General features: G+C 43.8%; 1 protein-coding gene across 1 annotated transcript in view; it reads left to right on the forward strand.

Moving 5' to 3' along the window:
• Nucleotides 1–1,661: 1,661 nt before the first annotated feature.
• LOC134845054 (kinesin-like protein KIF27) overlaps nucleotides 1,662–25,960 on the forward strand; it is a 539,890-nt gene continuing 515,591 nt past the window's right edge. Inside the window, exon 1 of the mRNA XM_063861896.1 lies at nucleotides 1,662–1,682. The gene's annotated coding sequence lies outside the window, so the exon portion shown is untranslated. The remainder of the gene's footprint in view (nucleotides 1,683–25,960) is intronic.

The following is a 25,960-nucleotide window of genomic DNA, read 5'->3' on the forward strand; positions in this document are numbered from 1 at the left end:
ATGATGCGCAACTTCTGAAGTTTAGAAGCGTGCCAGTATCCGTTGGTTTTTGTTAGCATCCACATTTAACTTGCCTGCTGCCATCTAAATTTTTTTAAAGTCTAGAAAAGCTAAGTCACTGTTCTCATTTGTTGTTTCAAGCGTGAATTTTAAGTTAGGCTGCAATGTGTTGGCAGCATGCAATACCACGCTCGGGTCGCCTTTAACAGTCCCTACAATATCGTCTAAATATCGTAGGAAAAGCTTCCCACCTATCATCATCAGCTCACCTTCACGCCTCTCATTGCACAGTTTGCACAATTTCTGATATGTCTTTTTAATCCTCATCCGAAATACCACCACAATTTTTATGACACCAGTTCAAACAATCCTGACATTCCACTGCTTTGGTTCTGAAAGTCAATTTTCAATTGCTTTTTGGGAATTTTCCTTTCATGTCCTTTAGGATATCAATCTTTTGAGGGATATCCATAGCCAGATCTTTTTCATAGTCTTTCAACCAAAGGATTGCCAGAATGACTGTCAGGGATGCACCCATAGCCAATTCGACCTTCTGTACATACCATGTGTCATTTCACTTAAAATGGACATTACTTACAGCTATGTACAAAAGGCGTTTCATCGTACTTCTTGACAAATCAGGTGGCTCATTCTGGCTGCATATATTTTTGAGCGCAATGTCAATGGCGTCTTTGAGTGAAACTTTTGTGGACAGGTTTTTCACATCCAGGGAAAAGATACTCTCATCAGAGTCTAATTTAGTATTCTCTATCATAACCCTAGCTGCTTCCTTGTTGGTCCCAATATTTGCACCCTCGATTTTATCAAAAAAATTCTGCTAGTGTTTTATTCAATTTCTCATAAAAACTACCGGAGAGAGAGAGGACCGGTTGTAGCGGTATAACGTTTTCATGTACCTAAACCAGTCCGTAAAGTCGTGCTGGTTGACTACCAGTAAATCTCAAGCTCGCATAAAAGACATCCATGATCTCATCCATTTTGTTCATGACCAGTAGTTTTTTGTTCAATTTTTAAATTTATCTTCATTTCAATTTTTCAACATTTGAATCATTCATATTATCATGTCTCTCAATCTGTTCTAACTATAGCAATTGGGTTAGTTTTCCTTCATATGTGTGTTTTTTCATGACGCCCATTTTCAAAACTCGGAAAAAAAGGTTGATGAAAATTTTTGGAAAAGAACCAGTCAGTTATTGAATTTATTACAAAAAAAAAGAAATATCGACCTCAAACAAATTGACAAACCGTACCCAACATAATGATCCTGGAGTTATTTGTACAAAAATTTTTCTGAAGTCAACTTATGTTGCTGGGTTTTTATATGCAACTGTGGACATTGCAACCCGGTGCAGAAAGTCAAATCAGCCTTCAAGCGATGGGTACAAACCCTGGTGTAAAATACAGAAGCCTAAACTCTCTCTCTCTCTCTCTAATTCTCTCAATACAGTAGTTGCTTCGGTATTGCTTCCGTGAAGCTAGAAGCTCTAGAAACTCTTTATATTCAGAGAAAAAAGCCTGCCCTTAACTAGCGAGAGGTATATAGGCAACGCGAGCTCACCATCAAACTATAGTTTTATTGTCACAGATTGCTCTGTCTTAACTCATTCTTTTTTATTGGTGCTACTAATATTAGCCTAATTGTTGTGATAAACTTATTAAATCTTTCCGGTTTGAATGGCTGGTGTTCGACGTGGCAGATCTGGCTCGACTCTAGCTGGGGAAGACTCGTGTGCGAAGTGTACGAAAGGCAGTGGGGCTTCCGGTGAACAGTGGATCCAGTGCGACATTTGCGAGGCATGGTTTCACAATTTCTGCTCAGGACTTCCTGTCGACCTCATACCTCAAGTTGTTAAACAAGCTAGGTTACTTCTTTTTCGCTGCAATTTTTGTTTTTGAACAAACATACAAGTACAGTTGCAAAATTGAAAGAAATTAATGCTGAAACTATATCTGAGCAATTGCCTGTTGTGGTTGAAAAAATTACAACTCAAGTTAATCTTGCAGACCCAGTGCCGGATCGGGGACACTTGGGTCCCCCATTGCCACCCTCTCCCGCCATTCATAATATGGACAGCATTGATAAACGTATTGAATTTAGAATTCAGAATATACCTGAACCTAAAAACTTGTCCAATGCAAAGCGTTTGGAACACGATGAAGAACATTTAAAGAATATTCTAGAAACAATCGGTGAATGGGATAAAAACAACATTAATCTGGTAAAACGGCTTGGTCCCTTTAATGAACAATCGGATCGCCCTCGGTCTTTTATTGTTAAATTTTCCAATGAATGGACTGCTAGGAAATGCTTGACAAAAGGATATAAACTTCGGAATTATGATTACCCAGTCTATATTAACAAATCGCTGTCAAAAGAAGAAGTTATTTTGGAAAAGCGTGTTTTGAAAAAACGCTGAGAGCTCATGCAAAAAGGAATTCCTGAAGTGGAAATAAAAATCAAAAATCTAAAGCTTTTCCATAACAACGTAGAAATTATTATCCAGTCTTGACTATCAGACATTAGTATTATTGTGTGGAACATTCGCAGTATGGCGATTGTACAAAAACGATTAGACTGTGTTAACTTTCTATCTGTTTACAATCCTGAGTTTCTATGCCTTTCAGAGACCTGGCTGGATACTACTGATAATATCCTTCCTGACTGTGGTTATACTGTTATATCACAAAACAATAGGCAAAACGGTATTCATGGCGGAGTTGCAATTGTGTACAAATCTTGCTCCCAGTATTCCGCTTACGATTTTACTAGCGTTGATTACGATTTTGCTTGTGGTTGTTTTATCAACTCCGATCCGCCTTTGCTTGTTGTTACTATTTACAACCCACCAATTTCTTCCGAGTACCGCATTCAGAGTAATGTGCTCAACCCGTGTATTTTATCATATACTAGTAGATTTGCTGCTAGGCATCCTGATGGCTTTACTTGTATTTGCGGCGACTTTAATTCACCAGATATCTGTTGGACGTCCTATACCGCTTGTTCAGACTATTCAAAGTCAATCATTGATTTGTTTGAACAGTTTAAGGGCGTTCAATTAGTTGTGAACAGTATTCATGTTAACGGCAATATTTTAGACATTTTTGTTACTAACTGTCAAAATCTTTGCTCTGTATCTGTCCTTTCCAGCACTTTTTGTTCGGATCATTATCCAGTTTCTAGCAACATTCACATTAATTAAAACGAACGGACATCCAGTTCCTGCGATGTTCCCGTTTACTTTGAAGGCAATTTTAATCTTGCTAATTTTGACCTTGGTCTGATGTAATTCAACAATTTTCTTTTGTACTATTATCAAATGGATGCTCAACCTTTTTTTGATAGTTGGTACAACATCCTAATCAATGCAGTTTACATGTCTGTTAATGTCAAGCGCAAGAAAAGGCAGCTTTTACCGTTTTATTTTTCTAGCCACTCTTTTCACGTCACTAATCTGGTTGCTACTGAGGAGAGAGGGTTAAAGTCTGTTGGGTTACTTAGCTCTCACAAATTTGGTGATTTGCAGGCTACCCTTATGGAGTCCATTGAGCTTGACAAATTAACATTAATATCTAGGTTTGAAATTTTTGATACAAATAATTGTTACAAATTTCTCAGAATATTTATCTGGTGGTGGTATGCTACCTCCTGAAATTACTTACATGTCAGTAAAAGCGTCAAACGAACATGGCAAAGCAAACTAATTCAGTACGTTTTGATATTCGGTTTTTAAACAAGAGTGGTTTTTTACGCCGATGCCTGAAGTGAGCGAAGACACTTGTATTAAATTAGATGAAATCAATTTTGGTTCCAGTGATGTTGAACTGCTTTTAAAGAAAATTCCGGACACTGCCTCGGTTGCAGCTGATGGTATCCCCCCTTTCATTATTAGAAACTGTGCCAATATTTTAGCGCCGCTTGTTTACGTTCTTTTTACTTGGATTATTTCTACGCGTCTCTGGCCAAATATTTGGAAACAAGCGTATGTTATACCTTTTCTCAAATCTGGCAGTAAAATTGATGTGTGTAACTACAGAGGCAATAGTATTTTACCTCGATTGTTTCTCGTTCTAGAGAAGATCCTCTTTAATTTCATTTACAACCATGTTCGTGACGAACTCTCAAATGCACAGCACGGTTTTCGATGCCGGCGCAGTACGTTTACTCAGCTATTAGACAAGATTGATAAAGTGTGCAGCTCTTGTGATGGTAATATTGATTATTATTCTGTTTATTTTGATGTTCAAAAAGCATTTGACACTGTGTCACACAATAAGTTATTATTCAAACTACGCGCTTTTGGTTTTGATGATGCGTTTATTGAGTTATTTTCTTCGTATCTTCCAGGTCGCACTCAGAGAGTTCGCATAAATACTTCTCTTTCGTCCTTTACTGCTGTTCCCAGTGGTGTACCACAGGGCAGTATTTTGGGCCCTTTGTTATTTTGGTTTAACTATCCACCCCAGCAAAACTGTGTTACTCACAAATGTCACAAACAGCCAGTTTTTTTCTTAATGATACTCACATAACTATATCCAATTCGGTTAAAGATTTGGGTCTCAATTTATGTCCAGACCTTAATTGGAACAACCATATCAATATTATATTGGGCAAAAGCAAGCGGAGTTTTTATTATATCAAACGGACTGTTCCTGTTAGCGCCCCGGTAAAGACGAAATTCTCTTTGTAAGTTGCCTGTGTTCAAAGTATTCTTTTGAATAACTCATGTGTCTGGAACCCAAATGTGACTTTGCTCAAAAAAATGGAAAAACTTCACAAGAAAGCTGTAAAATGGGTTTCTGGGAGAGATAATTATGTTGCTGCACTTTTGACTTTACGTATTTTACCCATTCGCTATCACATTATCCTGAATGACCTTGTTCTTTTCAGTAAGTTTCTGCAAAACCGTTAAAATTTTAATATTTTTTAATCATGTTTCTTTTTATTACTCATGAGCGGGTAATCGGTCTAGCGATACAACTGTGTTCGCGCTACCGAAACTCTGCAAGATCACCACATGGGGAAGCTATTTTTATCGGACTGTGGAGAACGCAAACTATTTTTCAGCAAAGGGGATCAACCTGTTGCAGAATCCATCAACTGTGAAAAAACATCTAGAAACACTGTTATTCAACAAACTGACGGATTTTAATTTGAACTCTTCATGTTCCTTTTTTTAAAGTGTAAATGCGCGACTTGTCGCCTTTAGTGCTTTTTTACTTTTTATTTTGTCATTGCCCATTATCAGGGAATAAAGTCTTTTAGTAGTAGTAGTATGACTAGATTTTTTATAATTTTTTTAACACTGATTGATACCATGTGTAGTTTTTATTGTTTTTAATTTTCAGTTACTGATGATGTTGCTGATGCAATGAAAACGTTTTAACTAACTTGATGTTCTTACGGAGTTCTCTCAATACAGGTTGTGAACGCTGCCTGTGTACTCGGCACTATTAATGGTAAAACTACTTTCAAAGAATTTTTTTTATATATAAAGCCAAGTCGCTTTCTACCTTTTGGAGTCACTTTCAACTCCGGTTTATCTGTGCAGTTGTTAGTCTGAATCTGGTTGGCGTGATTACCAACCATCTGATTCGCTTTAGTTCCATGCCCATTATACTTCACTCTTCCATTCAGAGAATTTTCCGAGGATTTTGACTGGATAATGTGATGAAGGGACTCCTGACTGTAACCTCGGTTAGTATGGTACTTTTGCCCTTCTGATAACCCTTAAAAGGACTATAAAAAAAAGAGAAAAAAGAATAAATAAAAATATAATAAAAAGCTTGAGGCAGTCGGAATTTTGGACAAATCTTCGTGTAAATAATCAAGTCAAATGAAAAGGACTTAAACACTTGTCATCTTCTTTTATCATTATCACTTCCATATCTAGAAAATTCCAAGGATTTTGACTGGAATACGTAATGAAGGGACTCCTGACTGTAACCTCGGTTACTATGATACTTTTGACCTTGTGCCAGTCGGTTATATCTGGAGGATTGACCTTGAGGGACGCGAAAATGCGTGATTTTGGAGTGAAGTTTTAATTTTCAAAATTTCGAATGGAGCTTGTCATGCTCAGTTTTCTCGCATCAACTGAAAACACAAAGTGCAAAATCAGAACGACCGAATTTACAATTGCGGGAAAATACTTAAGAAAACAGCAGGAAATTGCTATTCGCAATTTCCAGATACAAAATAAGACACGAGTAGAGCCGTCTTATCTTGAAATAGGAGGAGAGATAATCAAGAGAAAAGAGTACAATTATTCGAACCGAACCAGAGTGAACCTTCAACGGAATAGTGGACAGCTTGAGTGTCCCAATGGTTCAGACAAAAACTCCAATTCTAGAGTCAAAACTTATTTCTGTTATCAAAACTGATTAGTATTGAATTTATCTAGTTATCTTATTTAATTCTCGAGTTGCTTATCAATTTAATTACTCCCTGTGCTTGAGTGCATCAACATGTGAGTCCCTAATTTAATTTTCTCGAGTGTGTTTTATGATTGTTATGTTGAGATAAGGCGAGTTTTAGGTTGATCCATCTGAAATGGATCAAAGTTCCACTGTCCAATAAAAAGTAACTTAACGGATTGTTCCGACCCTGTTTTTAACGGCGTTCGTGTGTTTTGGGTATTTTGAGACCTAAGTATGGGGACGTTCTTATTTCTAGAGTGGGGGATATTTTGGTAGTAGCCTTTAAGCTGTAACGGGTTCTAGTCTCATGTCGCAAGCGACCCGAATTGGCTCCGACCGTTCTTGAGGTAGAAAAACACAATTTCTTAAGCCTCATATGTGACCGAAGTAGGCGACTGTTACATAGTGTTTTTATGGCGCACCTGGGTGTTTTTACGACATCATGACTACGGAGTCGAACCCACTTGACACAGCTCCGGGCTGCATGCCCATTCTAGAGTACCGGTGGTACGGTTCAGCGGGAACGTGTAAGCCTTCCGGTTGTACCGTGATAGCTTTTTAAGAAAACTTGAGAAAACTTCCTGGTACGCTCTCCGAACGAGGCCTAGCTAACCGAGTAAAAAGACAAAAAGCGAAACAAAAACAAGAAAAAAAAATATAGAAAAAGGAACAAAAACCATAAAACGAAAAGACAGTGACTTTGATACCGGATCATTTGGATCAAACCTTTATATTAATTAAACAGTCTAAATCTTTACGTTTTGGTGAAAATTTGTTGTTGGTATTTTAACGAACAGGTGATCACAAGATACCTGCGAGGAATTTAGGGTTTCAAATAGCCTGAAACATAGAGAGGGAGACAAATACAGGGGGATTATTATTTGGGTTTTGACCATTAAAAAAGGGATTTTGGGAAAATTTTTACTAGAGCTCAAGTGGTGGTAAAAGGTACAGTGGTTAAATAGTCCCTACAACAAAGAAGAAGAGATCCGATATCCAGACACTCAGTGACAAGTCTAGGGACAGTATCGAAGAAGTCTTGGGACATTGCAGTCTGGGGACAGTCTTGGAGCAACACGGTCTTGGGACAATCTCGGGACAGAACAGTCTAGGGACAGTCTTGGGACAGTGCAGCCTTGGGACAGTCTTGGACCAGAGCAGTCTTGGTACGAAACAGTCTTGGGACATTGGTCTTGGGACATTGGTCTTGGGACAGTGGTCTTGGGACATTGGTCTTGGGACAGTGGTCTTGGGACATTGGTCTTGGGACATTGGTCTTGGGACAGTGGTCTTGGGACATTGGTCTTGGGACAGTGGTCTTGGGACATTGGTCTTGGGACAGTGGTCTTGGGACATTGGTCTTGGGACAGTGGTCTTGGGACATTGGTCTTAGGACAGTGGTCTTGGGACATTGGTCTTGGGACATTGGTCTTGGGACATTGGTCTTGGGACATTGGTCTTGGGACGTTGGTCTTGGGACAGTGGTCTTGGGACATTGGTCTTGGGACGTTGGTGTTGGGACAGTGGTCTTGGGACATTGGTCTTGGGACATTGATCTTGGGACAGTGGTCGTGGGACATTAGTCTTGGGACAGTAGTCTTGGGACAGTAGTCTCAGGGCAAGGATCTTGGGACAGTGGTCATAGAGGGCAAGGATCTTGGGACACATAGAAATTTCATAAGCTCAGGAAAAGTTGTTTTTAGCAAATTGTAAATTGTTTTTTACAAAATTTTGTCAAAGGAGGTTGTAACCTTAGAGTAGAATTTTGTAGATAGTAATACTGTAAATAGGAACAAATGTAAATAATGAGGCGGAGCAGGGTACCGGTAGCTGAAAGAAGATCTACCGAGGCGAAGACAAAGTATAATTCGTCGCTACGTAAAACAACATCAATGGGTCCGAAGGTAACAAAGAAGAACTTTTCAGTTAGTATGGTCAACACGAGGAGTACTACGGAGAACAGAGCAAAAGTGGGCACGGAAGGGGAACGAGTAGAACCACCATCGAGATTGAACTAGAGACACCGGATCAAAGTGTAGATGAAGTAGGAAAGAAAACGACAGAGTCAACTCCGATGCCCAATGCGGAAGAACCTAATCCGAAGCCCATGGAGTTCTCACCGATAGACAACGTGAAAGACACAACAGGCAACACGCCAGAAACGGTGAAGGATGAGTCTCAAAAGAGAACGTCTTTTACTGAAAGATTGGCGATGATGGTCGGAATGAAATCGAGAGACGCAGCAGTGGAGGAGACGAAAGCCGAGAAAAGCAAAACATTCGGAACAGTATCCACGAGAACGACAGAGACCGACCAAAACGAGGATCAGAAAAAACCGGGACCAGCGACCGACTACAGGACAACAACGGACCATGGAACAACTACTCTTGAGCTAAGCGATTTGATGGCGAAGCTAGATCAGATAGACGAGAAACTGAAGCACAGCGAAGAGGATAGAATTGTGATAAGGAAGGAAATGAGAAACAAAAAACATGAGTACCTGGACAACTATTTCCATCTAGCGAGAGCAACGGAGGAAAAGCTTCAGCAGATGTCTGACAAAGTAGAAACCACTGATGGAGAGCGAGACAAGAACATCAGAAAAGACATGCTAGAAATGAAGCAACGATATGACGCAGTGAATAGCCAGTTGGGGAGTTTGGAAACGAGAATGGATACGATGAGTAGGGACCAGGCTGAGAGCTCAAGTGCTATACAGACAAAGTTAGATGCAATCTTGAGGAATTCAACACCACAAGACAGGCCAGCGGCAGAGCGGACACAAGGTAATAGAGTTGACTTCGTGGAACCACAAAAGAACAAACGACAGTCAACACCGTTACCAATAACCCGTGAGGCCGCGAGTACGGCACCGGTGGGGGCCAAGGCTATTATAAAAAATGGAACAGCGAGCACAACAAGTGGTCCAGGAGACTCCACGACTCAGAACAACGTGGGACCGGATGCCATGACATGGGCAAGTACCTGGGAAATGATGAACAGGACACTAGAGGCCTTCGCTACAAGGAACACCGACTCGAGTGACAGAGGAAGTAACAAATCCAGGAAAACTTTCAAGAAACTAAAAGAATTCAAAGATGATTCAGATGGATGCATTGACACTTGGGTAGAAGTCCTGAGGTTGCACTTGGAACAAGACAACTTGAACGATGAGAGGCAGGCATGCACAGCGATACTGAGCAATCTGGAAGGCACGGCATTGAAATGCGTGGTTGCGAAGAAAGAAGAGGAACGCGACACAGCGGACAAAATCTTTGAAATATTGTTAAATAGATTCGGCTCAGGCATGAAGGGTCATCAAGCGATGATGCGATTTGAAAAGAGAAGACAAAGGGACGATGAATCGATAGACAGGTTCCCAGATGATATTGAGAGCTTGAGAAGAAGGAGTGACCCGGAGGAATCTACCAATCGAAGGAACTTCAGCATCGCCTCAAAGTTCATTGATGGGGTAAAGAGTGATGAATGGGGAACGATGTTAGCAACATACTATACATTGTCGAAAGACAGTGCACCAAATCCAGAAGAGATGAGGCAGAAGTCAAGAGAATACATGCTGAAGAAACCCAAGAAATACTCGTACTCAGACAACAGGAATACGCAAGGGGGGAGTCAGCCACAAAGGTCGTCATGGTACAAGCCCAGAGATGACATGGACAAACGCAGATCATGCGCTAACTGCGGGTCAGCTGATCATCATGTGGCGGATTGCACGACATACAAACAGGGCATGAAGAGTTTGGGATATGCACCCGATGAGGAAGATATGAGCCAGATGGAAGAACACGAGTTCTATAGTGGCTTGATCATCAAAATAGGTGCAAGATGCTTCTTCTGCAACCAAGAGGGGCACTTCAGGATGGAGTGTCCGTTGTTTTGGGAAGCGGTTAAGAATCAGAGTCATCCAAAACACAAGTTGGAGCTAGCAGCGGTACAGAACCAGAGAAACAGACAAGGTGAATTTGAGACGAAAAACCTAGAAAAACCAAGTGCGGAGCTACCGACGAAAACAGTGAAAGCTGTAACACAATGTAATAGTGCAATAGAAGCCACGGCAAAGAACGCCCTAGAAATAAATTATGTGAAGGCGGCAGCGGAGGCTATCAACAAAGTGAAACAGGACCTGGCAGCGAAAGAAATAGAACAACGGCTGAAGCAAAAAATCGAAAGACAGAAAATGAACGAAGCATTAAGTTGCTCACAAACAATACCAGAAGCTGCTGAGGGGTCGACAAAAAATGGAAACTGCAACTCTGTAAAGATGGTTACAGGAAAGCCATTTGGCATAACAAAGATTGGGGCAAGAATAATGTCAATAATCACTGTGGGCGGCCATGAAGTAACGAGAAACTTGAGCGAACCAAGTGACCAGACAATAATGCACATTGATGTGTACGCAAATTACTTGAGTTGTATAAGCCCACAAACGACTTCTAGAGTATTGAGGGCACTACTCACGAGAAGGGGTAGCAAGTCGGTACGTGTTGATAACAGGTACACAGAAGCTTATGGTCCACATGAGGTGATGCTAAATATAGATGGAATCAACATCTATACGAAAACAATGATAACATGTGATGAAGATCTAATTGGGCAAATCTACGAGGGAAAAGAAGAGTTGAAAGTGAGATCGATTGGACACTGCGCCATGCTTGAGGAAGATGCAATGCACATCGGGACAGAGGCAGATGTGACAGCACATGTGCTTGACATAAGTGGTAAGAAGACTCAGTTACGTGGGTTACTTGATACGGGAGCAGTCTTGAGTATCATACCAATCGAAACTTGGAAACGAATGGGCTTCAACAAAGATGATTTGATAGATTCAAGAATACGGTTGTCAGCTGCAAACAAAGGGGCGCTGCGGTGTTGGGCAGAACGCCGATAATAGCCCTGAATCTGGGGGAACGTAACCTGTGGATGAGCTTTCTTGTGGTAGAAAACCTAGATGAGTCTGACCAATTTATTTTAGGCAGAGACTTCATCAGGAACTTTGATGAAGCGATTGATCTAAACAACGCAATGTTCAGGATACGGAACCCGGATAGGAGGTACGCAATCAAACCGGTTAATTTAATAATGGCAAATGAGACCAAAGCACCGGTATTCTTGAGTAGGAGAGTGAGGCTAAAGGCGAACGAGGCGGTGATCGTAAGCTTACGGATGAAAAATTACAATGAACTAAGTGACAACAAGCAGGTATGCATAGTCCCAAATCCAAATAGTCAAAGTGCTGCTGTTTTAGGAAGATCACGAAGAGCGGTCTCTGCGTGAGTGTTTTGTTGAATACCCTTGACATGCCAATCACGATACAGAGGGGGAGGAAACTGGGATATGCTTTACCTGTAAAAACTCGATATGAAATGACTGAAAACCATAAACAAAATGAAGTTGTTGATTGTCCCAATCATAGGGAAAAAATTTGTATCTTGACACGATTGAAGAAAATAAAAGATTCATCAGTTCTTGTGAAGTCACTTAAGTCAGAGACAGACGATGGACTATCGAGCTGTTCGAATTTCCCGGAACGGCCCACATTAGACAAAATACAGAGTGATAAACCGGTCCTACCGGAAATTGAACACTTAAGAGGCAAGTTAACGGACGAACAGCTCGAAGCCATCAAGGACGTACTAGAACGGAACGAAGAGATTTTTTCAAGACATAAGGCAGACATCGGGTGTTTTAATTTTGTTGGGCATGAAATAGAACTTGAGGAAAACGCAATACCGCACAGGAAGGGGGCGAGGCGCATGACCCCACACAAATCGGATGCGTGTAGAAAGGAGATTGAAACGCTACTAGAGTTTGACATGATAGAACCATCCAAATCACCGTGGGCTTGTGGAGTAGTGATGGCCAAACAGAAAGGCGACCAGTTGAGGTTTTGTTGTGACTTTCGATACCTGAACTCCGTCACGGTGAAGGAAGCCTATCCCATACCTAGGATTGATGAGAGTCTCTCAAAGTTAGGTGATGCAAAATTTTTTACGACTCTTGATTTAGGCTCGGCCTTTTGGCAGGTACCACTCAGGAAGCAGGACAGGGACAAGACAGGGTTTGCCTGCGAGTTGGGTCTGTTTCAATCGAAACGGATGCCGTTTGGACTTTGCAATGACACTGCCACGTTTCAGCGGCTGATGGCACACGCGCTGATAGGCGTGACGAAGAAGTATGGCAATCTGGTAATGTGCTATGTGGATGACGTGGTAAAAGCGACACCCACACTAGAGGACCACATTGAGAGACTTGACGAAGTATTTGCGTGTATGAAGAGGTCGGGGCTGAAGTGCAAACCATCAAAGTGTGAGATACTCAAGGATTCGATAAAATACTTGGGCAGGATGGTGGACAGACACGGCATCAGACCAGATCCAGACGCAGTAGAAGCAGTTCTAACTTGGAAATCGCCGAAAATGGAACACCAATTGATGAGCTTCCTGGGTTTTGCAAATTACTACAGAGAATTCGTCAAAGGCTGTGCAGACAAGATTTATCTGATGCAACAGTTAATGAGACACAAGGGCAAGAAGTTCACGTGGAACAACGCAGCGGAAGAGTCATTCCAGAGAATAAAAAAAGAGTTGTGCGAGGCACCAGTACTAGGGATGCCAACAGAGAAAGGGATGTACGTGCTGGATACGGACGCGTCGGTAGTAGCGATATCGGGAATACTCCACCAGGAACAAGAGTGGAACGGGAAGACAGTCTTGAGACCAATAGCGTACGGGAGCAAAGTCCTAAGTGACACGGAAATGAAGTACGGAGCACCGAAAGCAGAGATGTTCGCGGTGGTTACCTTTGTCGAGAAATATAGGGCATACCTAGGCAGCGAGCCATTCAAGCTGCGAGTCGACAACAGGGCACTAAGCTGGCTGAAGACGTACTCAATGAACCTAAGTGACATTGGGAGGTGGATAGTTCGCCTGGACGGATACGATATGATAATTGAGCATAGAACACGAGACAAACATGAAAATGCTGACAGCTTGAGCAAGAAGACGGAGTTCTACGAGAGACAAGAATAGAGGGAGGCAGATAGACCTGAGATCAAGGATGGCTTCTCCTTCATGGACAAGGAAACGTATGACAGTCTTCCTCTCACGAGATGGTTGGACAAATCAGGCAAACCAATAGAGGATCACCCCGAATTACCAAAAGATACTACGAAAGAAACAATCTTGAAAAAGAACCGAGGGATGCCGATAGGAATAATGCTCAAGTCAAAGATCGTGAGGGAGACGCTGAAAGCAAAAGGCTACGATCTTAACCAGGTAGAGACGGGGGAGGCACAAATAGATGATGACTTAAAGAGGTTACTAGAGAAACTAGCAGATGATAAGCCCCTGATTCAAGAAAACTGTAAGGAGGAACCTGAGGTCACAATACTGCGAAAGAGCGGATAGCTAGTGATGGAAATACCTCGAAGGTAACTAACCTTGATGGGAAGGAAGTGGTGCAGTCACTGGTTGAAAAGATCCCAGCCGACTTACTAGAACAGACTAGAGTTAGGAAAAAGAGGGTGGAGTTCAAGGAAGGAGCTGAGTACCTGGGACTAGGTCAAGAGTCCGGGGAGCCGTCCACGTCCACGGAGGAGGAAAACACTGAAGGAGAAAATTTGTCCGGGGAGTGTGAAATGTGGGATGAGGACTCGGAAGCGAGCAGTGACAATCAAGATAGTCTCTGCATGATAAAGGCAGAAGAAAAGATTAGACACCGCGACAGGGAATTACAAACAGATCCGTCCTCAGGAACCTTCAACTTGGACGAGCAGGAAGTACGAGGAGGTGAAGAACTTGAAAGAATTGCAGTTTCGAGGAAACCATTCAGGGAACTATCATGCAACTCAAATGTGAGAACAAATCTGGTGCCAGAAGATGACATGAAGACATGAATTGTATCAGACAGAGGTGCTGTTCAGATCACATGACCAAATGGGGCACCAGGTGATAGACAAGGTGCAACAAAGAATACTTCACAGGTTAGATTGGCCAGGATTGAGGAAAGCCTGTGAGAGGTGGGTGAATGCATGCCTGGCATGCCTGCAAGTGAAAGACCCAAGGAAGATGAAATTCCCGCTCAAGTCAGTGGAAAGCTCGGAATTTAATGAAGTGGTGCAGATAGACCATCAGAAGATCTGTATGACGGAGTCGGGGTATAACCAGATACTGGTTATAATTGATCATTTCACAAAGCTGGCAGAAGCGGTGCCGTGTCAAACAGCTTCGGCAGAGGAGACTTGTGACCACTTGATAACCCATTGGATATCGAGGTACGGTTGTCCAATGACTTTTCAGTCGGACAACGGCAAGGCCTTTGTGGGGGACTTGACTAAGGAGTTAATGAAGAGGTCACACATTGCTCAGGCACACTCAACGACTTACCATCCTCAGACCAACGGACTGGTAGAGAGACAGAATAGAACGTTGGTGAACATGCTGAGAGTATACTGCTCAAGATACATGACGGACTGGGATAAATATCTGCCGCAAGTCGTAGGGGCATACATCAGTACTCAACACTCAACGACGGGAATCAGTCCATTCATGATGTTGACAGGCAAAGAGAGAGCGGTGCCCCTGACGTTCTTTTACCCGGAATATGAAGGGAAGAGGACGTCGCCTCAAGCTTACGTGAAAGAAGCGATCAGAAGACAGCAGGAAATAAACGAGCTATGCAGGAGGAACACTGCGCAAGCACAGATGAGACAGCGCAAGAAGTATAATGAAAAGATATTGCAGGCGAAGCCATATGAAGTGGGCCAGTACGTGTGGGTTTTCCAGAATGTTATACCGCCAAAAGGGACGAAGAAACTACTCAAGAAATGGAGAGGACCATTCATGAAAACGGAAGTACATCAACAAGGACGGTTCTACCGCTTGAGTACTGGGCGAGCAGCACATTATGAGAACCTGAAGCCTCATGTCCCATCCGCAGAGGACTGGTGTATACCAAAGGACATGGAGGGACTAGAGTACCTACTGGTGGAACCAGCATGTGAAGTGAACGAAAAAGGCACCAGAGATAAGAATGATGGCAATGAGAACTTGAGTTTGGATGACAATGAAAAAATAGACGCGGACTCTGAAGCGGAATCTTATTTGGAAGAAGATTGGAACGATCCGGAGCAAGGTGAGGTGCCGAAGTGGACTGAACCAGACTTGTTTATACCAGCGGGGACAAGGAGTGGCAATCGCAAACGCACAGGCATGAGGTACAACAGGTATGGGGACGATTTCCTGATCGACAAGATACAGCCCGATGACCTAGGCAAAGAACTAGTAAGTGTGGGCGAGCTGGCGGCAGATGGTGAATGGCAGATCATCGATGATAAAGAACACTACCCACAGGAAGACTACTCGACACCGGAACAGGAGACGGATTTAGAACAGAGCGAGATAGAGAGGAGGGAGAATACGAACCTGAGGATATTAGAATGGATGCGCGATGTCAAGAACGGAAGCGAGGAAGAACAGAGCATACAGCAAGTTGACATATCAGCGGGGAAGTACATGAAAACGGAGAATACTCTTTTCGGCTGGACGGCAAAAGACAGCCCGCTCGATATTCCGCCAGAGAATTCAGACCCAGCCTCATCGACGGGGACGTCGATAAATATTTTTGTCCGGGGAGTGGGGGTAGGACTTACCCACACCGAAAATTTAATGATAAAGAAACTCAGAGAAGTGAGAGAAACGTGCGGACTGGGACTGGAAGGGGAGGAGGCCGAGCCTACCATAGGACGGAATTTCAAAACGACGTTTGAAATACCAAACGAATACTCAGAAAATATCCTGATAACGGATAGTGACTTCATTCTGTCAGACAGGACTAGCGCAATCTGTATCACCGCGGACATGAGTTTCAAATCAAGACTGGAGGCTGACTTCAAGAGAGAACACCAGAACGTGGAGTTTCTGTTTAGACAGAGACCGGGACTGGGAGGAATGACCGCGCTTCCACCATCAGTAGCACAAGTCCCGGGCAAATACCTGTGCTTTCTAGTGACGAGGGTCAATGACAGGAACACGATCGATCCCGAACACGTGATGTTGGCACTAACAAGACTACGAGACTTCATGATTGAAAGAAGGATAACGGAGGTCTCAATGCCGGTGTATGATCCAAACAGGGGGAAATTGAGCCCAAGGGAATTGTACGCTATCCTACACGTGGTCTTCGCAGAAACTGAGATAATGGTGCATCTTCACAAGAAATACTACTTGAGCATCGCCTGAGTCGGGTACACGGGGGTCTCGAGTTGGGCATGAGGGAAGAATCTCGAGTTAGGTGTGGGGGTACAAAACAGGTAAAGAATCTTAGATGTGATTGGCATGACAATTAATATTTTAAATGATTGATGGTGCTAAAACATAAAATGAATCTGCATGTTTTTAGAAAATTTCCAATTGAACTATTTTAGTAGGACGAAAAAGAAAGGGTTTTAACTATAGTAGTGAAGAGGGTTTTTAGGTTAGGAACACAGCCGGTTAGTCTAAAAATCGGGTGTTATTTTCAGATTGATTTGGTAAAGTCAAATTGACTACCCAACTGTATTCAATTGTAGAAAGGAAACGCAAATTGAACGACGCTTCAACAAGTAAACTCAAGTTGCTCAGGTAAAACTCAAGTTGCTAATACTCAAGATCACCTGGAAATTACAGAAATGGCAGATCGATTCTGGAAGTCCATGCCATCGGCTTTGAAAAAACCCACACTTGATGAGTTGTACAGACGTCTGAGGGACCTGGATTATACTCAAGTGGATGAGAGAATGGCAGTGATGCTGAATGCCATCCTCCAGTTGGAGGAACAGGGCGAGTGCCGGGAGTCTGCGACAGAATCGGTTTTGATGGTGGGCTACACCACCGATGGAATATCCAATCAAGAGCAAACCAGGTGGCTGTCCTGGAACGTGGATGGAGCAATAAGGGGGTTCGACTTGGCAAGGAACCCTGGCTTGAGTAACAATACTGAGTATGGTGCAGGGGAGTTCCCACTGCCGGTCAGACCATCAGTCAGATCCACGGGCCAGAGCACGAGTAAGACACCATCGATGACACGGGCGCAGCAAACGGGGGAAGCGTATCCAGACGTTAGTATCATGAAGAGAGAGCTTGAGAGGACTCAGCGGGAGAGGAACAAGGCGAAACTCGACCGGGATCAAGCGAAGCTCGAGAGAGATCAGGCGAAACTTGAGAGAGATCAGGCGTGGAGGGAACTGGATATGTTGAGAGCTGAACAGTTACAGGCAGAAAAAGTGCGAGAGAATGCCGCGAATTGTGAGCAGCTGAAGTCGGAGCTTGAAAGGATCCAGCAACGACAACGCGAGCTCGACATGCAGAAAGGGGCTAGGCCCAAAGAGCGGGTGGTGACCGGCTCAAGTATGGAGGTGGATGAAGCTCCTAGATCGAAGGGACGATTTAACCTCGATCGCGCGGCTCAAGAACATATGAACGAGGGGTTGGAGGTGTGGATACCAACTGAATCAGCGTCCTCCCTGCGTGGTCTAGAGACACAAGTAATACGCCCGTTGATGGACGTCGCGCTGCCTGGATATACACCAAGTTCGACCCCGAGTAGTAGTCAGGTGAGTGGTAGCTCGTCACGACTGAAAGAGTTGAACGAGCGGCTACAGCTAAGGAGTCGTGAGAGTCCAGAAAGAGTGGAGCTACCTTCGACGTGGGGAGAGCAACCTGTCAGGAGTGTGGTGATCTCAAGTTACAAGAAGAATAAGGAAGGCAGATACCACAGGCACAATCGGATGGACTGGAGCACGGCGCAGAGAGACAGGAGAGATTGCTTCCATGACGCGGCTTGGGTGGAATACCTCACGCAGCCACGTGTGCCTGAGGGGGCGGTCCACCTGATCATAGGGGACAGCTTGTTGCGGGTGCTGACCCGGATTCAGTCCCATTGGCAAACGGGGATCTTGAGTTTCGCTGGAGCTGCGACGCCGCAGATGTTAGCAACACTTGAGATGCTAGGGATGGCAAGAGTATACACGGTGACTCTGATGGTCGGGACGAATGACGTGTCTAGGGGGGAAGCAAGGAAGGTGACGAGGCTGCACGACAAGATGAGCTGCATTCTTGAGGAATTGCGGGTTCAAATGGATCCGGCCATTCTTACAGTGTGCACCATTCCTTACAACATGAAAGCGGACCAACATGCAATGGAGATGAATACAAAAGTGCGAAATCTGAACGAAATAATCAGGCAGATACACCAAAGGAGCGTCCTCCCCGTTGGGCTGTTGGACGTGGCCGAGCAAATGGAGCTATCTGCTTTCCCTGACGATGCGTCCTCGGATGGGATTCACTTTGATAGGCCCAGAGGGGTGGAATGGTTAAATGACATCTTCCCAGAGGGGTGGAATGGTTAAATGACGGCGCAGAGAGACAGGAAAGATTGCTTCCATGACGCGGCTTCGGTGGAATACCTCACGCAGCCACGTGTGCCTGAGGGGGCGGTCCACCTGATCATAGGGGACAGCTTGTTGCGGGGACGCGAAAATGCGTGATTTTGGAGTGAAGTTTTAATTTTCAATCTGGGTTCACAAAAAAGAAATTTTAACAAATAAGATATTGTTATTAATATGCTATATCTATTATATAAATCTGCTGCATGACAATTTCCTGATTGAATAGGACAAAAGAAATTTTAAATTACCAGCCTAAAAAGCGAGAATTCATAGGTGCAGGTGTGTGCAGATTTTGATTGCTGTTTAGCGAGTGTGTAAAAATTTTATATGGTTGTGAATTTTGGAAGGTAGATAAACTTAAGTCTGCTGCAAACTTCTGTAAATGACCACTGGCACTGTATCTTGAGTGACACTCGGGTTTCTGAGGATTCACTGACAGAGACAGCACGCGATGAGGACATCGATCTTGAGTCCGGGGAGTATGTGCCAGTCGGTCATATCTGGAGGATTGGCCTTGAGGGACGCAAAAATGCGTGATTTTGGAGTGAAGTTTTAATTTTCAAAGTGTCGAATGGAGCCTGTCGTGCTCAGTTTTCTCGCACCAACTGAAAACACCAAGTGAAAAATCAGAACGACCGAATTTACAATTGCGGGAAAATACTTAAGAAAACAGCAGGAAATTGCTATTCGCAATTTCCAGATACAAAATAAGACACGAGTAGAGCCGTCTTATCCTGAAATAGGAGGAGAGATAATCAAGAGAAAAGAGTACAATTATTCGAACCGAACCAGAGTGAACCTTCAACGGAAAGGTGGACAGCTTGAGTGTCCCAATGGTTCAGACAAAAACTCCAATTCTAGAGTCAAAACTTATTTCTGTTATCAAAACTGATTAGTATTGAACTTATCTAGTTATCTTATTTAATTCTCGAGTTGCTTATCAATTTAATTACTCCCTATGCTTGAGTGCATCAACATGTGAGTCCCTAATTTAATTTTCTCGAGTGTGTTTTATGAATGTTATGTTGAGATAAGGCGAGTTTTAGGTTGATCCGTCTGAAATGGATCAAAGTTCCACTGTCCAATAAAAAGTAACTTAACGGATTGTTCCGACCCTGTTTTTAATGGCGTTCGTGTGTTTTGGGTATTTTGAGACCTAAGTATGGGGACGTTCTTATTTTCTAGAGTGGGGGATATTTTGGTAGTAGCCTTTAAGCTGTAACGGGTTCTAGTCTCATGTCGCAAGCAAACCGAATTGGCTCCGACCGTTCTTGAGGTAGAAAAACACAAGAGATAGTGTCCCTGACTCTTGAGCCAATGGTTATAGGGCCTATTTTTCTTAAGCCTCATATGTGACCAAGTAGGCGACTGTTACATAGTGTTTTTATGGCGCTCCTGGGTGTTTTTACGACATCATGACTACGGAGTCGAACCCACTTGACACTGCTCCTGGCTGCATGTCCATTCTAGAGTACCGGTGGTACGGTTCAGCGGGAACGTGTAAGCCTTCCGGTTGTACCGTGATAGCTTTTTAAGAAAACTTGAGAAAACTTCTCGTATATTGCAATGGTTAAGATTTTTTTTTTCGATTTTCCAATTTGATTTTAGTGGTTATTTTACCGAGTTTAAGTTAAGCAGCCCAATATTGAATTAGGGGTTGCGAATTTGGCCTCCAATTTGAGTGCCCGAATCATTTTAGTTAACGTGTAACATTCGCCCAAATATCACACAGCGACGGAGCGTAGAAAAAGTACCTATTAACGACTGGCAGGCGTCAGTTACCTTAATTCTACTCGTTTTTCACCGTCTCGACCTTGCCAGTTGATTTTCTGGTCTGTCTAGGGCAAAGTAAAAAGTTACCATTTTTAGGCCATCAGTCAAACGACTTTTGATCAGCTTTCGTTTGCATGCGAACACAACCACATAGCTGAGTCTCGGATCCTCAGACTACGTGATTGTCATTAAAAACACGGCTCGAACAACCTATTTTATTATGTTTTTGTGTGACTGTTTTATATTAAATCCATTGGAGATGGATTGACCCTTTCCCTTTTCTATCTACTCATGCTCTGAAATATTAAATAATAACGGTGTTAATTAAGATCTAGGACATTACAGCAGCTGTTATAGTCAGTTTATACAGTCCCTTCACATATAACAGTCTCTGGGGGACCAAGCCTCCGCTCCCGTGATTTTCTTGAGATAACACTCTTATCTCCTATATTTCGCGTCCCGGGAGGGTTCCGTGGTATTTCTCTTCCCCCCACTGAAGCCTCCGTCTCCACAAATATCTGTCGCTAAGGTCCTTATCGTGTGTTTTTGCCACGATAAGAGGCTCCGTGTTTTTCTGTCTCTGATACAACTGTTCTTCACAATCTCTATCGTGGTTCTGATTTTCGTCTTTTTTATTCAAAATGGCCGTCTTTTTTTCTATTTCTCAGAAATGTTCTTCTTCCAATCGAAATTTTAAAAATAAAAATTCTAGAACATTCTGACCCTCCGTCGCAACACTTTTTTGTTCATAAGGCCTTTAGTCACTTTTTTTTCTGTCGCGGGAAGGTTATGCTGTGTCATCTGGCAGAATGGCACATACTCCCCGGACAAGTCTCCATCAATGTCCCTATTGATCGCATAACACCGGGTTATCGTCAAGTAGTTATCCAGTTTTCTGTAATCAATCTTACAAATCGCATAAGAAAATGAAATTTATCTACTCCACCTCAACTCACTACGTGTTCACAAATGGCATCGTACTACATCTCACTGCCTTTCAACATTTTCACAAAATTTGCACCATGAGGAGTGTCCTAGATAAAATTTCTTTTCTGACTACTTACGTCATCTCGCCATAAAATTTCTTTTCGCCTCTGATTAAAAAGTGGGACGTGGCACGGCCACGCACCCGTTAAAATTAACTTAACACTACTCACCAAGTATAATCAGTCATTTATGCGGTCCTTTCCATATTAAAATTAAGAAACTCTGTGGCTAGGAAAGTTATTGAGTTACCCACCCTTCCCGAGCGAGTTTACTCAAACTTACCATGTCGCCACACAGTGAATTTGTGTCTTACACAGGTTAAAAACTTCAGTCGGGAATAAATAGGTAAATATACTCACCTATGCTCCTTATATACATACATAGATAGTAGTAACTAAAATCAACAATTTCAACAATTTTAACAATTGCAACATTTTCAAAGTTTGGTCTGACCAAACTAGATCAAAACAAAAAGTTTAACAAGTTCAATAATCAAAACTTGGTTGATTTGTTCAAGTTTTTACACACAAAGACAATCAAGTTTTTCTCTCCTTCTCTTCTCTTCTTTGGTCATCTTCACTCCATCATTTCTCCATCCTGATGTTCAGCGTCACTGTCTTCCAGAACTTTCTCTAACATGTCCAGAGAGTTGCGGGCCGTGCCCCAACCCTCCTGTTCCAACAGCCTCGGTTTGCAACAAGGTAGCAAGTACACATTCACCTTCTGCTCCCGGTTCCTGCAAAAGCTGTTGTGAAGACATAGGCTCACGTTTCGTTCTAGGTCAGCTCTTAAGACCTCTTTCTTCTCATCTTCAGTAACACAAGGCGTTCCAGCTACCCGCTTTACCGCTGTGGTGACCGCGTTTCTGTGCGTCAAGAATGCTCGTTTATAGGCTCCTGGTCCTATATCTAGCTGGAAAGATTGATAGGCTTCCGTGTTCCTTGACATGTGACGCTTCGCGCGTTCATACATCCAAGATGTCATCACTGCACGGAACCAAGGCATCAATCTTTGCCTTGACCATATTCTTTCAATGGCTTTAGGTATCCTCAGAACCTTGCAGGTGGTTCTGAAAAGATCCAATTCACGACTCATTTTAACGTTGCTCAACTGTTCAGGAGTCGGCACGGCCGTCTCCTGCTCACTTGTGTCTGCATTAGCCTCCAACCATCTCACTGCTAGCATGGCGCTAACCACCACGATTGACACTTGTTGATTCTGATCGGGCAACCCCGTGGAGTACAACTCCTCCACGTCCCAGACTAGGATCAGATTCCCGCGTTTGGGGTACCACAACGTCTGCGCCAAGCAGTGGCAAGGATACTCCCCATGGGTTCTCACTATGTTCCTTCGGGTCCGATACCCTGAGGCTCCCAGCAACGGTTCCACTTCCATCAGGATCAGGATGTAAATCGTCTTTCTCTTCTATGGTGGGGAATTCAGTGGGTAACGCTCCACTCGTTTTCTGCTTCTGGAACTCACTCACGTTGCCTTCGTTCAGTCTCATGAACTCTTCACCCACAACGTCTTGCAACTCGCCTTCGGATCTCTTCGGGACTGCCCGAAAGATCTTTGCCAACAAGTCATATGACCTCTCTGACATTCTGGCCAACCTCACGCACTTTGGCACAGAGAAAAGTTGGTCAACCAACACTTGTTGCGTCCTCGCATCCATCACTACCATGTGCGTTGGATACTTGCTATTACAATATGGCGCGGAGCTTGAACCCACCATATATTTTGAACCAGTAGGTCTGTGATAGGCCTCACTATCCTTCAGATTCATTTCATTCTCTAGGGCTTCTCGCCAGCCTCCAATCTTTTGCTCTGTCTGTAATGCTCCAGGGAATATTTCCACGCTGAGGGACGTCACTAGCTCATGGGCACGCTCCAAGCGCTCGAGCGATTCTATCGAACTCGTCATGCTACAAAATCCCAAGGCTGTGATCAGGTTTACGTTCGTCACCCCATGGCAGTCCGCGACCAACTCCATGGCACTCTTATCTGACATGCTCAATCTTCCATACAATCGTGCCAGTTGTCGATGCTGCTCGCTCATCGTAATCAGACAGTGTCCCAGGTTACAAACATGTCCTTCCATCCCACTGTGTTGAGCCAAGCATGTGCCTTGCTTCAACCAATTACTCGGTGTACCTTCCTCGGACAGCTCCGTGGACGGGTTGCTCTTCCTGTTCGTCAATTTCATGGCCAGCAGGTGATGTATCATGGCCAGATCATGTAAACTCGCATCATCATCCCGGTCTAACATGATATCCGCGGTCATGTCCCAGATTAAGCCTGCGTTAGGATGGGGACACCAGGAAGGCTTCATGAGTTCCCACATCACTACTAGACTGGTTTTCAAGGGACCGTCCCAAGAACCACAATCAAAACTCACTTGCCCTTTTAGCTCGGGAATCGAGGGTTCGACCGCTCGTTCTTCCAAAATAATTCCCAGCTTGGGTTGTTCCACCATCAGCATTCCGATTTCCTTAATTCGTTCAACCCAGAAGTTGAGCACTGTGACTTGCTCATAGTCGAAGTACGCTTCCCTGGCTTCTTCGTTCACGAAGGGATTATACGCCATCCCCGGTATGCCAGACACATATTGGAACGACTTCAGTTTCCCTAGTGTTGCAAACTCCTTTTGTCCTCTGGCCGCTTCAATCAAGTCTCTGCTCACTCTCAATTCTTTGTTGGAGTATCTTCTCACCTCTTCCAACTTGCGATAGCTTTCCATATCATTCGACTCCTTGCTTGGCACGGTCAATGGCATGTCCTGATATAGCTCTAGGAGTGCCCTAAGGAAGTTCCTTTCGAAATCAACTCCCTTTTGCCGAATGATCTTTATACATTCTCCCAACACAGGAGTGGGGATGCGATCCACCACGAACCTGACAAAGCAAAGGGCATCCTTACGCTAAGCCCATGCTATCGCTGAATCGTCTTTCGAAATCAATGCTCGTAGAGCTTCCATTAACTCTAGCTCCTGTTCTCGTGATTTCGAGTCATTACTGGCTTCATACTCCGCCTTTTTGATGCCCATCAAGCACCAAGCCAGTCGTACTTGCAGATCAGTTCTCACGCAAGGATGAGCCAGGTATGCTGCTACCGTCGCAGGTGCATTCATCGTCTCATCGAAGTATTTCTGGAGGGCCGCCCTCCAAGAAATCTCTAGCAGTTTTTCCAATCCAATTTCATTCGCTTCTGATGACATTACTGTGCCATACTCTTTTCGATTGAAGTTAGAGTTCTCCGTAAGCCCTTTCAGATATTCTTGCATGGCCCGCTTTTCACTCCAAGCCATCAGGTGCCCTCTCGCGGAGTTCCTCGCTTTCAACATCTCCACATAACCCCCTGCCGGATCTCCCATGTGGACCGATTCCGGCACAGTTATTCGACTGTACTCGACCACGTCGAGTTGTCCTTCCAGTTTCAACTTGGCCATGTTGATTCGCGAGGGCCTATAATCTTCAAGTCCTCCAGATCCACATTGACTGATGATTTCCATTTCTAACTTAGTGTCCGCCAGGGTTCAAGCCGTCTTCTTTGACCTTGTGGCGGTTACGGTCAGACCTGCCAAGAGCATAGGGGGTATCAGATTCTCTTTTTCTCCCCCTGTCAGCGTTGTACTATCTCCCTGCCCGCTCTCGCCTGAACGACCTGCGCTCGTTAAAGAGGTCACCACTGCGCTGGCTCTTGACTTCACCACTCTCGGGTTCATGGCTCGACTTCCTGTTTTCCCTTTTAGTCGCTTCAGCCCTTTCCTGGCTCGCCTGACAGGTAATTTCTTTGCAACATGCTGATTATCGGCACTGTCTTCTGTTACTGACTCTGTCAGAACATCCGACTCCATGGAGCTCACTATTTTTTCTAGGACCTCACGCATGATGGGTTGGTTCAATCCCACCTTCATTATGGACTGCGTCCCATATCGCCTTATCACGTCCCATGATTTCTCCATGAAGTTCACTCGGCTCCAGATTGCTCCTGTCTTGCCTTCCAGCTCCATTTGATATCTTTCCCATTCCTCTTCTGGTAACGTACTGAGGAACGATATCTTCATCGACTCTTCGATTTTCCTCCTCCTCGGTGATTCATGAAGCAGTTTCTGCGGATCCCTGCTTCGGCACTCTCTAGCCTGGCTTATTGGGTCTATCGGAGATAGATCGGCCGACGCCTCCTTTGTAGGAGACATGAAGGATGATGGTGCCATCAACAATAAACTCCCATCGACTTCCCCATCGTCGTTTTCACTGAACCGGTACTCTAGCAAGTCCCTTTCCAACGCTCCTAGATCGGCCTCTCCCGGTTTCT

This window comes from Symsagittifera roscoffensis, chromosome 4 (assembly GCF_963678635.1).
Source record: "Symsagittifera roscoffensis chromosome 4, txSymRosc1.1, whole genome shotgun sequence".
Taxonomy (NCBI): domain Eukaryota; kingdom Metazoa; phylum Xenacoelomorpha; order Acoela; family Convolutidae; genus Symsagittifera; species Symsagittifera roscoffensis.